The sequence below is a fragment of the Mesocricetus auratus genome, unplaced genomic scaffold (assembly GCF_017639785.1).
Source record: "Mesocricetus auratus isolate SY011 unplaced genomic scaffold, BCM_Maur_2.0 Super-Scaffold_100003, whole genome shotgun sequence".
Taxonomy (NCBI): Eukaryota; Metazoa; Chordata; class Mammalia; order Rodentia; family Cricetidae; genus Mesocricetus; species Mesocricetus auratus.
The window spans coordinates 10,916,076-10,932,106 of record NW_024429188.1 but is presented as its reverse complement, the minus strand read 5'-3'; the positions used below and the strand labels follow the sequence as shown (position 1 = coordinate 10,932,106).

Below are 16,031 nucleotides of genomic sequence, written 5' to 3'. Positions count from 1 at the left end.
GTGTGTGTGTGTGTGTGTGTGTGTGTGTGTGTGTGTGTGTGGTACTGTGTGTTGGATGGGCCTTTCACATGTTAGGCAAGTACATTACAATTGATTCCTTGTTTGTTTGTTTGTTTGTTTGTTTGTTTGTTTGTTTGGAGACAGGGTCTCCTGCAGCCCATACTGACCTTGAACTTACTAAGTCATGGAGAATGACCTACACATCTTGATCCTTTTACCTCTGCCTCTTGGATACTAAGATTACAAGCATGTGCCACCATTCCCTGCTTCCATTATTTTTTGTTTGTTTGTTTTGTTTTGAGACAGGGTTTCTCTGTGGCTTTGGAGGCTGTCCTGGAACTAGTTCTTGTAGACCAGGCTGGTCTCGAACTCACAGAGATCCACCTGCCTCTGCCTTCCGAGTGCTGGGATTAAAGGCGTGTGCCACAACACCTGGCAGCCCTGCTTCCATTATTACATAACATAAAAATTATTTAGACATCAGTATCTCTGCTGCAATGTAACATGTACACAGTTCATCCTCAATATTCACCAGTTATCTTCTGCAAAGTGATATTGAGCACTGAATTAGGAAATACCAAACAATGCCCCTAAATGAATCCTGCAAGCCTCTGCTCACAAGTTTTTTTCCAACCTGCCAATATATCATCTTTCCGTGTTTCTATTTAAAGACATCTTTCTTACTTGATAGACACTACTCATTCAGTATCCTTGAACTCAATCAACTGTACCATTGCTGAGACCTGATCGAAATTTCTCTATCAGATAAATTTTCTCCACAAAGTACATCACAAACAATGCTCTAGCACATAGGAACAAGGACAGCACTACAGTGCAGTATTTCAAGGACACTTTAGACAGCAAAATTCCCGACAAAAGGAGCATGGGTTTGGGATTTTGTTTATAATGAGGAAGTAAATAAAACAGAAAAAAGGGCCACTTGTTCACAGTATGACCATGAAAACACAAAGATAGGTTATCTTCTCTGACCCCAGCTGTTAGATGTGTTTCTGGTGAACTGAACTCTTCATCATTCTACACAATTACCAAGTCAATGACTAACCTTTAAAGCCTCGCTCCTAACTATAGTTTGGTTCTTGAATGACCGCTAAAAATTCATGAATTACATACTTTGTCCTCAAGGTGGTGCTATTGGATGGCAGTGAAACCTTGAAAAGGTGGAGCTAAAGGGGAGGGATCTTGAGGTGATAACATGTGTGCCCCAAAGAGGAGTGCTTAGCCTCAGCTGCCTCCCCTCACTCCCCTCTCTTGTGCTGGTCATGAAGTAAGTATCTGTTTCCTCACAAAAATCATACCACAATGTACACTGTCACCATAATCCCAAAGCAAGTGGCTAACTGATCACAGACTGGATTCTTCAAAACCATGTACCAACCAAATAAGCCCTTCAGCCCTTCTTCTTTTTAGGATGACCTGATCAAATTTTGTTACAGTGATGTTAAGCTGAGGAGCACACAAGATGACAAATTTTAGCAAATAGGCAAATTTGCAAACACAGGTCACAAGTAAGTATGAGTTTCTTTCCGTGTTCTACAAAAGGAAACAGACTGGCAAATAAAAATAAACAAAATCACTAGTTTCCTGAGAGACAGAGTAGATAAAAGAAGTAAACAGTCTTTGGAGTTGTCATCACAGACATCCAGATGTACAACAGTAGCTGCAGAGCAACTTTGGTGCACAAGTGGCATTCAAGGCAATCTGTAAGTGGCAGCATCCCTTTGAGGGGTCACCATGGATATCAACAAAAGCAATAGGACAGACCACTGACAGCCAAGAGCCAGGCAAAGCTGGCAGCACAGTGCCCTGGACAAGGAGTTCTGTGAACAGACACTCATTAAAGTGTTTCTTAAAACAGTCAAAACGGGTCTTGCTGCCAGGACAGTAAAATATTTGAATATCTTTGATAACATTTCCATTCCAACTGTTCAGGCTCCTCTGGCCTGGAAACCAATCAATCATAATAAGCCTCACATGTTCAGCCACCGTCAGAGTCTCATTTCCAGATCAGATAGGAAGCAATTTGAGGCACAGAAAAATTTTGTAGCAGGACCAATGCTCACTCAGGTTAACAGAAAAACAAACAAACAAAGAAACAAAAAACGACTTTTACGAAAACAAGAGCCTGGACAATGCACCAAATAAAAATTACTTTGGCAAAAATCATGGAAATTTGAATTATAGTATGAAGGCCACGAAAGTCTTAGAATCAATGATGAAAACATTGGAGGTGGTTATAAAAATATTTGTGTTCGGACCTCTCTCGTTGCTTTATATATGAACACATCTAGAGGACTAAACCATGTCCTGATGGAACTGGAAAAGTCACTACGAACAAAATGGGGTAATCACCTCACAAGCAATAAAATGGCCACAGTGACTGATTTATTGACCATCTGTGCAACTCAGCTGCTTTAAAACTTTCAGAGTCTGAGGTCTGAGCTATGCCAAGTTGAAAACTACACCCACTGATGAGTACCCAGGGAAGAATCACATTGCACAAGTCAGTAGCAACCAATAGCATAAGCAATAATATCAGGGAAGGAATAAAATTAGAAAACAGGGGTAGCATTCTCATTTTTACAAAAACAAGATGGTCACAACCTCTGTGATATGTGGGAAAATAAGATGACAGGCTGTAGGCCCACAAGGCAGAGGTCTTGTCAAAAAACAAAACCAAAAACACCTCAGTTGCTGGAAGACTTAGAGATTTGGACCTCCTGCTGAAGGAAAGTTAGTGCTGGACAGAGTGGCCCATACATATAATCCCAGTACTTGGAAAATGAGGCAGAAAAGTTGCCATGAATTCAAGATCAAACTCAGGTACAGACTGAGATGCATCTCAAAGAGGGGGAGGGGACAACCTGAAATCTAACCAAGTCTCTACTGCAGCAGCTACTCCAGGCTACAGTGCTACAGTGAAAACGCTACTCCAGAGAATAAATGGACCAGCAAGTTTTACATTTGTGGCAGAGGTGGAGGTGTGCGGGGTGTGTACAGACATGTGGCAGAGGGCAAGCCCCGGTGTTGCCCTTCGCCTTCCACCTTCTTTGAGACCGTATCTATTATTCACCACTGTGTACATCAGGCCGGCTGGCCCACCAGCTTCCCGGCCTTTCCCTGTCTCATTTTCATCTCATCATAGGAGCTCCAGAATTATACACGAATGTGTTACCATATCCAGTTTTACATGGGTTCTGGGGAGCTGAATTCAAGTCCTGTGATGGCATGGCAAGAGCTTTACCCACTGAGCCATCTCCGCAAGCCACCCATCCGTAGACATTGATGGAGGATGTCAGGTATGACTATTAGACCCTGAGTTAGCAGAGAAAAGTAAATATGATCTAATGACGGAGTTTTGGTTACCTCCCAGGGATACGCAAAGGATGTCTCTCCTGAGATTGAGGATACAGACAAGGAGAATGGGCGAAGGGATGGCGGGGAAGAGTGCAAACGGAGACAACATGGGTGAGACAAAATGAAAGGTACTCTGTCTGGGATCCAGTGGGATAGCACAAATGGAGGAGTAACTTGAGTCCAGCCAGATTAACAAGAAGGAAGTACGTGGCTTAGATCAGCTACCTGATTAATGAACTGACCAACTCTGTCAGCTCAGTACTGTGTAGGAACCCTGAACAGATACATATCATCATCTGGGCCTGAGAAGGGGCTCGTTTCTTCCACTTGTTTTTTTCCTGCTTCTCAACAGGTACATTTTGCTAGCAGATGATAGCTCTGTTTATGTCCTTGAAGGCCAGTGTATCAAAGAAGGACAACACCCTTCCTGTCTGAATCTGATATCCGTTGTTGACCTGAATCACCTCAGCAAATTGCAGCCCATGGAAAAATTCAGGCCACCTAATTTTGTAAATAAAGCTTTATCAACATATAGTCATGCCCACTTGGGCTCTGGAAAATAAAGTCGATTGAAGTCAGCTCTGCAGAAAGGAAAAGCAACTCCAGTGGCAAAGGGGATTTAAGCAGCAGTGGATGGCAAAGCCCAGAAGAGATGGGACGGAACAGAATTTTCCCTAGCTCATGCTGGTAGTATTTTGCCTAGGAAGACAGCATCTCTCCTATATGACCATTATTTACCTACAAAGGGATGTTGGAAAACATTCAGGACACCTAGGTTTTTTATCTAATCCCTTAAAGCAAGAAAGTATCTGTAAGGCTTAGTCTCAGCATGAAGCCCCCAAGAGGCCAGGATCAAAGTCTTCAACAGCAGATGAAAAAAGACTCTATCCCATAAACTCAGTTCACCAGAGCCCAACAAAGACAAGCATGTGTTAGCAGTGATAGCATCAATGATGCCATTTAGGACTTTGATGTTAAAAGCTACTCTGAATGGGTCGGCTCACCCTCAGAATAGGGATCTGTATCATTTAAAGGAAATCTAGCCTGTGCATAGTTGAGTGTTGGTATAGATATAATGTATTCTAGAGATGAAAGAAGGCAGGAAATCACTTGGATAAAGATCAACAAGAATAATCAAGGCCCTGACTAAGTATAAAAGAGATGCTACCGTGAACTAAAAGGTGGCTCTCAGCATATCTACTCCCAAATGCCATCCCTTTGAATGTGCTGCTCCTCTCCTTTGAAAGAGTTCTGGTTTCCTGCCTGGAAAGTCCTGGTTTACTCTGTAGAGGTCTTAGCTGCATCTCCTTACCTACAGAGATTGCATTAATTTTCCCCCAGAAAAAGAGAGCTGCTGAATCCTGCTTAGGCATTTCAAAGACTTCCTTATCAGAACCCTTATGCACATCACATCAATTACTAACTTCTCCTTTATACTGTGATCTTCTGCAGAATTAAAAACTTAAGTCATTTTTGCCTCTCAGTGGCTGGGCCTGGAGTGCAGTCGGTGTTCACTAACCTTCATTGAATTAATTTAATTGTATGCATTATTTCAGGACCACTGGGGCAACAAAGGCCATTGGAACTTCTTGCAACCACCTACAATAGCAAAGAAGTTTTAATGTTATCATAAATGAGAAAGAGAAGGCAGAGAGGAGAAAAAAAGAAGTGTGAGTAGATGACACCTGGACAAAAGACATAAAAGCAAGTGAGTGAGTTTGCCAGTAGTTTCTGTGTGGTCCAAGGCAGTTAGACCTTCAGCCTTGGGGGCATGATTGGCATCATTTTCCAGGACATGGGTCTTTCAGAACAAACTGTAGAAGCCCCCAGGACCATTCTGAAGAAGCCCTTGTATGTGCCCATTGCCAAAAGGAGAAGGCCCAGCTATACAAAGCATAGACAACAATTAATCACCAAAACTCTAGTCCATCCTTTCTTTGAATTAATACACCAGAATCTGGGTGTACAACAAAGTTCCTCAGTCATTTTCAGTTGAACAATTCCCTTCTAACTGATTGGTGCCACATCAGTGGAAAAACTAAATTTGGAGGCTGGGGAAACCAAGCTTGATCCCCAGCATATGCTCTTCCTCAGGCTTTCAGCTCTGGGTCAGTTTCCTCACATCCCTTAGGTAGAGAAGCAAGACTTCCCATTATGGACTTGTCTTCCCATTATGGACTTGTGAGAATAAGGCAAGAAAACAGGATTAAGAAAGTACTCACAAACAGTTTCGATAGAACTACTTTTTTTTTAAACTTTAAAACTCCATATGATGTACTTCACCCCTTTTGAGAAGAACTTCTGTGAGATGAAAAAGTCCACTGATCTCTTCACTCTGAAGGGTACAGTTTAGAAGACGCAAACAATGCACCAAATTTTCATGTCCCTGACTGATTTTGCCTCCACCCAGCCGTGACATGATGGGAAAAGGCCTCAGTGGGTTTTAGTGTTCTCATCCATAAAATGAAGGTTGTGATGGTCCTTTCAGATCTCCAATTAAATGACTCTGAGTTTTTGGTTTTTTTTTTTAAGTCTTATTTATTATGTATACAGTGTTCTGCCTGCATGTGTGCCTGCACTCCAGAAGAGGGCACCAGATCTCATTCTAGGCGGTTGTGAGCCACCACGTGGCTTCTGGGAATTGCAGCCAGTGCTCTTAACAGCTGAGCCAGCTAGTCCCTGACTTTGCAGTTTTAAAACTGAGCTCAGTGGCCGTGATATAACTGGAAATGAGGGGATAAAGGGGGGGTTGGGGGGAGGGCACAGAAGGAGGGGAGGGAATGGGAGAGGGACCTGGAACTGACTTGTGAAGCAACCTCGTTTCTTATCTAAATTTAAACTGGAAAATAAAATTTTAAAAAAATGGTATAATGGTAAAAAAAAAAACTGAGCTCAGTGGCATGAACACACGCTATTGGTTAGAAGAGGTTTAAAATGTGCTCTCTCTCTGAGTACTGAGTCAGTCTTCAGGACACTCTAGTCTATGTTCATCTTTCAGGGACAAAGCAGAATCAGTCTGGACTTAAGGGTCCCTAATTCCTAGGTTCACCTCTGGAAACATCATGCAAGCTCAAACTCAAGGAAGTAGTGATACTAGAAGTGGTATCAGTGACAGGCAGGTAAACAGCCCTAGTTGCTTCTCGCCACACATTTGAACACTTCCATTTCCAGAAGCCAGGAAGTGAAGACCAGACAGAACTCAATAAATTGGTAAGGCTGATGCTCATGGACAACCTCTGAAGTTTCTAGGTCTGTCTTTGACCTTGAGGATCTAAGGTCAGCAGAAGGCCACTGTGACCAAGAAACATGTCATTCACTTGCTCAAAGAAAGCAAGAAAACTAAATCTGGTATATTGAATTACTACTATGGTCTACCATGAATGGCAGGGAGGCAGGTATGGGGGGAGGGGAGTTGGGAGCAGCTCTACCACAAAAGGAATGGGTGAGGGAGGTAAAAGGAACTCTTGAGCTCTGACTAGGAGCCCAAGAAAGGAACTCAAGAAGCACAGATTTGGCAAACAGCTAGGTTTAGTATAATATCTCTGTCCTTTTTCCTTCTGATTCTACTATGAGGGACTAGGTAGAAAGCTTGCCTCAGTAAAGTCCTTACCACACAAGCACGGGGACCTGAGTTAGATCCACAGAATCCATGCAAAAATCAGGATGGATAACACACACTTGTGATCCCAGTGCTGGGGAGGCTGGAACTAGTTGTATCACTGTTATCATAACCATAAAAGTAATATGAGCTATATAGGTGATTAACAGTTGGTTTCAAACCATGATGGCCTACATAGGAACAAGGGCCTCATTTTTGTCACTGTTAACACAGGGATTTGACCACAAAAAAAGACAGTTCTCACTAGAGATTGCTCAGGAGGCTACAGTCAGCAGGACCTGAAATCATTTGAAGGCTTGCTCACTACCGTCTGTGCCTGGCTTAAGAGAGTCACCAAATGAAGACTAGAATAGCTGAGGCTCAACACAGCACCACCATGTGACCTCTCCAATATGGCTGCAGTGGGTAGCCAGCCTTCCTACTTGGAGTCCCTAGGCTCCAAGGTGACTGTCCTGAGACAGATCATGCAGAAACTGTGCCATTTTACCTCACTTAGCCTCAGAAGTCAGGCAGTGACCCCCTTGTCACATACTGCCCATTGTGGCTGTTGCAATAGCGCATTCTAGGTCACATGGAAAGAAAATAGATCAGAATTCTGATGGGGGAGTGCTGAGTCTCTAGAAAACAGCCAGAATACAGAAACAGTGTTGTGACTATTTTTGAAAAATAGAACTGATCATTCACCTTACAAAAAGTTTTTGCAAATGCAGAAAAGTATCTAGAAGAAAATATTAAATACTTGTGATAATCTTAGGTTATAAGTCACTAGAACATGTTGCTATAGTTTTTCATAAGTATATTTTCAAAGAAAATGGCTGGCTGGCACAGTAGTTCAATAGTAGAGCACTTACTAACATGCTATGTTCAAGATAGGATCTCATATAGCTCAAGCCAGCTTCCAACTTGCTACATAGCTAAAGATACCCTTGAACATTTGGGAGGGAGGGAGGGAGGGAGGGAGGGAGGGAGGGAGGGAGGGAGGGAGGGAGGGGAAGGGGGTGGGGGGTGGCAGTGAAAGTGGGGGAGACAGTATTTCTCTGTGTAGCCTGGCTGTCCTGGTACTCCCTCTGTAGACCAAGCTAGTCTTGAACTTACAGAGATTCATCTGCCTCTGCCTCCAGAATGTTGACATTAAAGGCATGTACCACACTTTTGATCCCCTGCTCCTATATCCCCAGCACTGAGGATGCAGGTGTGCACTACCAATCCCAATTTATGTGGTGCTAGGGATGGAACTCAGGGCTTAGTGCTGGCTAAACCAGCAGTCTACCAACGGAGTTCCATCCCTAGCCCAAGCTAATTCTTTAATGCATATTTCCCTCTGTGCTTTGAGATTTCGTCCTGACAGGTAGCACCTTTTAACATCCTGCAGCAGTGCTGTCTTAGTTCCAACTCAGCTGGGCCACTCCCCAGTGGTATGACTGTAAGGCAGTTGGTGAGTCTTACCTGGCCTACGCCCCCAGTCTCTGCAACAGAGATTGTAGAAGCACTTGCCCCCAGGTATCATTACGATGACTCTGTAGAGTGTCTAGCTGACAAATAGCACCAACCAATCCTAGGCTCCATTGCAGCTTGAGCAGACTGGGGAGATTCAATGCTGTTTTTTTCGGAGGTAAGTTTTAATAGACTTAGCTGTCTCAGAACTCACTTTGCAGAAAACACTGGCCTCAAATTCAGAGATCCAAACACCTGCCTCTGCCTCTTGAGTGCTGGCATTAAAAGCATGCATCATCATGTGCAGCTCCAACCGTGTTTTTTAAGGGGTCTCCTATGGTTGCCTTTACCAAGGATCACAAAAGTTGGTCACTAAAATAAGAATACATGGCAGAAGTTTTAAATCTTTTCTTCTAAAACTACGTATAAAGTATTTGCATTTATTAAAGACTAATTTCCTTCATATCTAGTTTTCTCTATTCGAAGTGAACAAACCGCTAAAATGCTTGCCCAAACCCCCAGGCTAGCTATGTGACCTCCATTGACCTGCCAAAACATGTGACACAGAAACTAAAAGTTAATGCCTAGTCCTTTCACTCTCTCAGGGACAAGCAAACATTTATTCATTAATCTAAATGATTTATTTGTGCCACTGCTAATGTTTAGGCCTTTGGGACTTCCCAGAATTTTTAGAGCTATCTTTGTTGCCATTTGTAATTAACTAGTTAGTAGTACAGAGAAGAAAATCCTAAACTACATATTCTTTGGTGCTAGCAAAACTCAGAGTGATTGTCTCAAACTCTCAAAAGTAACCACCGTTGTGCTTACCATCTAGAAGTGAGGACAAAGCAGTATGACACAAAAGATACTGATAACTATTTATAACGACATACCTATGACTGGGTGTAACAGTATATGCCTTTAATCTTAGCACTGAGAGGCTAAGGCAGAGAAGGACTGCTGCAAGTTCAAGGCCATCCTGTCTATATAGCAAGTTCCAGGATCACCAGAGCTATATACAGTGAAACCTGTCTCAAAAGAACCAGGAGGGAGGGAGAGAGGAAAGGAGGGAGGGAGGGAGGATAAAAGAAAAGAAAGTAAAAGAAGAAAAGAGAAAGGGTACATACAGGTAAGCAATGGGTCGTTGGAGTAACTTACAAGAAGGTAACAGTCCTTACTCAGGAATGACAATGCATAGCAGTAGCCATATGAAAGAGTCTCACTAAAGGAAATCAGAGGTCAGGGAAGTGGAACCAAGCTAGATATAATCACAGGGAAAGCCCAAGGAAATGAATTAGTTTTGCTATGACCTTTTAATTTGCCTTGTTTTTCTGATAACTAGAATTTTAGTGGTCACTTTTAACTGAATTCTAGATGCTGCTTTGTACTACTCAATAAACCTGGACCCAAGGGAGGAATCTGGATAACCTGGTGGAAGAGCCAATCCCTTGAGCTATCTGTGTTGATGAGGGGGCTGTCACCTTAAGACTTCTGCATTATGACATATACAAATGCACAATGGGCCACAGAGCAATAATCTGTTTTAAGCATAGTTTATACATAATCCATCTACTATAAAATTCCAATTTATACTTGGGTACATTCCCAGACCTGTACAATCACCAACACTATTCAATCTCCCCTAAATTTAAGCTCATAACCCTTAGCAATCATTCCCTCTTCAGTCCTCCAGTAACTGAATTCAACACCCAGCACCATGTTAAAGAAAAAAGCAGAATGCACCAATATACTTGCAACCCAGCACTGGGGAGGCAGGCACAAGAGGGGCCCCAGGATTCACTGTCCAGCCAGTCTATATGAATTTGTGAAGTCAAGGCACCGTGAAAGACCCTTGCTCAAAAACTAATTTGGATATACCTACACCCTAGAAACGTCCCATTGCATCCCTAGTCAGTAACCACTGCTATGATAAGCCTACACCATATGCTACCACGTATCTTCAAACTTTTTATCAATTAAATCTTTTGTTTACAGTTTTTTGTGTTCTAAATTATGCTATAAGGTCTATATACATCGTTGAACATAATTACTGTGTGTTCAACCTCTGCACCTTGTAACTGGGGAGGGGGCAATGTTTTCTTTCTAGGGTCAGAATGTAAATGCTTAAAACCTTGTGAGCCATGTGGTTGACATTAAGTTTATTTGCCTCTATGCTGTCATTCAAAAGTGGTGCTATAAGGGAGAGAGCCTTGGTCCTGCCTCAAAGGGATGTGCCAGACTTCACTGACTCCCCATGGGAAGCCTTATTCTCTCTCAGGAGTGGACAGGGGTGGGTGGAAGCAAGGTGGGGAGAGCAGAAGGAAGGGGAGGGAGTGGGAACTGGGATTAGTATGTAAAATGAGAAAAGATTGTTTTCAAATAAAAAAAGATGAAAAAACAGACATATATTCACAGCTGTGGCTCTGGTTCAATAAAATTGTTTCTGGGTACTGAAATTCAAATTTCATATAATCTTCATGTGTTACAAAATATTTAGGGGTGTCAACAATAATTGAGATGTAAAAACAATTTGACTTAAACAATATAAAAATAAAAAGCCTCCAGGCATTGGTGGTGTATGCCTTTAATCCCATCACTCAGGAGGCAGAGGCAGGCTGATCTCTGTGAGTTCGAGGCCAACCTGGTCTACAGAGCGACTTCCAGGACAGCCTCCAAAACAATACAGAGAAACCCTGTCTCAAAAAAAAACAAAAAATAAAAATAAAATCATTTTTATCTCAGAAGTCACACAAAAGCAGATAGCAAGCTGGGTTTGGCCCATGAGACAACTTAATTTACCAGCTCCTACTGTTATTTGACAGTAGGACTAATTTCCAATGCATTGCTCTGTTCCACTATGAACAGGTATTTGTTGTGACCCACTAGGACTAGTTCAAAGTGAAACAGCCACAGGCATGCCTCATAGGGTTATTTAAGGTACAGAATGAAGTCCCAGAAATACCAATAAAGAATATTATTAACATTTCGACCTTGACACTTTGAGATGATAAAACGCAGTTCTAACACACACACACACACACACACACACACACACACACACACACCCATCCTACCCCTACACATACTCTACCAACACACATTCTAAAATTTCTTTCTGAGATCCCCCAACCAGAAGGATTTTCCCCCAACTAATTAATTCTTCCAGTTTCCAGTTGCCTTGGTTCATGAATAAAATATAATGGCTGTATTTCTCTAATAAAGTATTCAAGGACAGTATTAGAGGTCACCTCTACTGAATAGCATAGGACTCAATAGGAATTCTAGAAGTTCCCAACTGGAGGAGGGGACCTGAGAATATCACGCTCAGAGACAGGCTTAGGTCCGGTAGCATCTAAAAATAAGCATCCTTACCCCACAGGAAAAATCCTTCATTTCTTAAAGATTTTCTAGCCAATTGCAATGACTAATCCACAGCAGCCTTTAAAAGGTCTTTTTCTTGTAATCTACATGGTTACATAAGGTGCTCAACTCAGGAATTGGTACAGCCTCTGGGCACTCACATAGTGTCATCACATATGGCCACCAGAGGGAGCCCCTTTGCAAAGAAGGAGTCCACCTTTCCCCATATTCTTTAACTTATCACTCAATCCAGCCTCATTGGAGCTTCTCTGCTGGGCCTGTAGGATGCCAGAAGTCCCAAACTGAAGAGTCCATGATACCAACTGAGCACTATGGACCAGACACTGGTGTAATTGCCTCTAAAACTCATGGTGGTTTCTCTGTCCCCTTCAGTAGCTTCTCTTCTAATCTGCTCTGACTCAAGCACGTCCCTAAACATGCTTGCAGTCGATAGCTTTTAAGCAGAGAATGGTGAGCCAAACAATCCAGACATATCAGAATACATGTTATGTGATTCTATTTAGAAACAGGCAGAAGTAGGCTATGACTCACAAGGATGAACAATCCAATGGTAATTCTACAGAGAAAAGCAAAGACACAGGCAATAAAAGTCACAAGACTGGTTTAGGAGGTGACAGATGAGGGCAACATGTTGTGTGCCCTGAGCAGGGTGGAGGGGGTTTCAGGAAACTGTTCTTAGACTCAGCAGTCAGATATAAGAGCGTCATCAGCCCAGCTTTGAACAGCCAGGCCACTTTCTCATTCTCCACTTTGTTCTCTGGTGAAAGGAGCTCACACTGAATAATAATGCCCCAGGTTGCCTTTCCTCAGAACGAAAGTCTCTGCACTCAGCATAACAAAATGTTTAAACACTGCCATCCAGCACAAAGTAATCTCTAGCTTCACGTTGCTCAACAGAGAACTGTGCTCCTTTTTTGTTTACTTCGTTTGTTTTCTGTTACTTCAAACCCTAGAATGCCTAAGACTCACAGCAACCCTACTGCTTCAGTTTCTTGAATGTAGATATTACAGATATGCACCACCATTAAGCACTTAATATTCCTAACCTGCCTGAGTAGATGAAGGCAAAAATAAATTTGCTACAAAAAATTTTAAGGCAGTAGCAAATATTGCTCTAGCTATCTGCTTACACTGCCCAGAATTGAAAGATTCAAATGGAATTTTAAAGACAGTGAAGAGCTGGCTATGGTCATACATGTATATGATCCCAGAAGTCTATGATAATAGGACCCAGGAGATGGCTCTAGTTTGCTTTCTTGTGCTGTATAAAAAAATCACAACAAAAGCAATTTGAAGAGAAAGGGTTTATTTCATCTTATATTTTACAATCCAACAATAGGGGAAAGCCAGGCAGAAAGCTAAACAAGACAAAACCCTGAAGGCAAGAATGGAAGCAGAAGTCATGGGGGGTGCTGCTTAGCAAGCTGCCCCCCCCCCCGAGGCTTTCTCAGCCTGTTCTCTTACACCACCACTCAGAACCAGGTGTCCAGGGATAACATTGCCCAAAATGGGCCCGCTCCTCCCACATCAATCAGTAGTCAATAAAATGCCCTATAGACTTGTCTGCAGGCCAATCAGATGAACCAAATTTCCTCTTTCTCATTTGACCCTGGTTTGTGTCAAGTTGACAAAAGAAACTAACCGGAACAGGGAGAGAGAGGAGAGTCAGGATTTCAATGTCATCCCACACTATACAGCAGGTTTTAGCTTCCTCTAGGATATATGAGACTCCGACTCAAGAAAAAAAATATGAAAAGAGAAACGTAATAGAGCAACTAGGATTTTATTTTCTGCCCACATGTGTTCTCTTTGTCTCACTATCTCTGTCTGACTGTGTCTCTGTTTCTGTGTGTCTGTCTCTGTCTCTCTGTCTGTCTCTGTCTCTCTGTCTCTGTCTCTGTCTCTGTCTCTCTCTCTCTCTCTCTCTCTCTCACACACACACACACACACACACACACCATGCAGAGCTAGGAACATGAGGCTCACCCCATACTGTCATCCTCAACTTTTACCAGGCACTACTGCAGCATTCAAAAGATATTATAGATAAGTCTGGACCTTAACCAGTTTTGCCAATGCTTGTAATACTGCTGTGTGACCACACTTATGTGACTTATGTGAACTGCCTTGTACGTGTGGCTCTGTGGTCCTTACCCAATTTCTAGAATAGCAACTGCATCTGATGTACCTCACCCATAGCACTCAAAACCTTGTAGTAAGCTCCAGCTGATTTCTAGCAGCATCTCCATATCTGACTTCGTCGTGGAAGCCAGGGATAGTGGTTCTATTCATGTGGCATGCTTGAAAGTCATGATTGAGGACCAGTGTTTAACACTGACTCTCAGAACTGATGTAGATATACCCCTACTCCCATGCCCCTCCAAAGGGATAATTTAAGCAGCAACCACAATCTGTCAGCTTTTTAAACCAACCATGAGAACAACCCCTAATGTTCTCAAGCATTTGGTGAAGGTATATGAGAATTCAACATGGAAACTGGTTTTTAAATCCACTCAAGGGGCTAGAGAGTAGATTAGCATGTTTGGGACCTTAGGTTGCATCCAGAGCACTGTACAATTATCACATAAAGTATCTCAGGACATTTATTTGAAATAAATTTTGATATCATAACTAGAACATTAATTATAGAAAATCTGATTGGGAATGAAACAAGAAGCTCAATGCATCTCAAAAAAAGGAGCTACCCAGGCATATCACAATCAAATTACCAAAACTAGTAAAAACCAGGATCTTTTTCTTTATATGTCTTACATTTTTTGTTTTTATTTTATGTGTATGAATAGGTGTCTGACCTGAATGTATATCTGTGTACCACATATATCCAGTGCTCTCAGAGACCAGAAGAAGGCATTGGATCTTTGAGACTGCATTTACAGGCAGTTATGAGCTGCCATCTGAGTACTGGGAATTGAAACTGGGTCCTCAAGAACATCAGCCAGTGCTCTTAACTACTGAACCATCTCTACTACCCTAAACCAGGGTCTCTTAAAAGCAATGGGAGAGAAAAGATACACAGAAAAAAAAACTGCCATGAGGGCAGATAAAGTAAGTACACAAAGGCCTTTACAGGACAGCAACAGAGAGGCCTACATATGAGATATGAGGGAGGATTCATCTTAGAAGGTGGGTTCCTCAGCAATGGAAGCTTCTCCAATCACCTTGCTGTCTGTGTGAACACCCAGCCATTTCAAATTCATTTGAACTAATGCCACCTTACTTTTAAAAGTTACTGTTAGGGTAGAGGCTGGAGAGATAGCTCAGAGGTTAAGAGCTCCGGCTACGAAGTGATGAATGCTGCTGCCAAATGTGTTATGTCTATGATAAGGGCTAGAAGCTGACAACAAGTTAGTTTTCTCAAATAGATAGAAACAAACATCAGTGTGTGTGTGTGTGTGTGTGTGTGTGTGTGTGTGTGTGTGTGTGAAAATGCAATTCTTCCTGTGCTTGTAAAACAAAGAAAGTACTAAAATGTTGTCACTAACAAGAGGCTCTGATGTTCAAATGTCACTTAGCTTCAAAAATACTTCCATTTTCCCAATAAGCAAAAATTAACTTATTTTTCTTGTTTTTTAAATTAGTTTAAGATGTAGTGAGAGATCTAACCAGTCTCACCTGTGGCGCTGACCACGTCCATTTGGACATGGTTACAAGTACATATGTGAGTGTGTGGGATGTGGTTGGAGTCCAGGACAGGCTTGGTATCTCTTGGTTCTGGTGCAGTCACAGAGAACAGCAACCACATTGTATCTCACAACCATCTAGAATGAGATCTGATGCCCTCTTCTGGTGTGCAGGCAAACATACAGACAGAACACTGTACACTAAATAAATTAATAAACCTTAAAAGAAAAAGTTACCTGAGGACAAATTTAAAAAAAAATACTGTTGGGCTAGTGAAATGGTTCAGTGGGTAGAACACCACAAAGCCTGATAACTTGATTTTGATCCCCAGGATTCACATTGTAGAAAGAATCAACTCTCAACCGTCAACTCATGTCATTCACATGCAGATAGATAGTTAGACAGACAGACAAACAGACAGACAGATACTTTTTAAGTTATACTCAAGGCCTGGGATATAGCTCAGTTCATAGAGTGTTTGCCTAGTGTTCAAGAGGCCCTGGGTTTGTTCCCTACCAGGAGAAGTGACCCATGCCTTTAATCCCTTACATGGGAGGTAGAGGCAGGAAGATCAGAAATT

General features: G+C 42.2%; 1 protein-coding gene across 4 annotated transcripts in view; it reads right to left on the bottom strand.

Annotated features, from left to right (window-relative positions):
* Clcn4 (chloride voltage-gated channel 4) overlaps positions 1 to 16,031 on the bottom strand; it is a 66,200-nt gene that overhangs the window by 39,330 nt on the left and 10,839 nt on the right. The gene's annotated exons all lie outside the window — the stretch shown is intronic.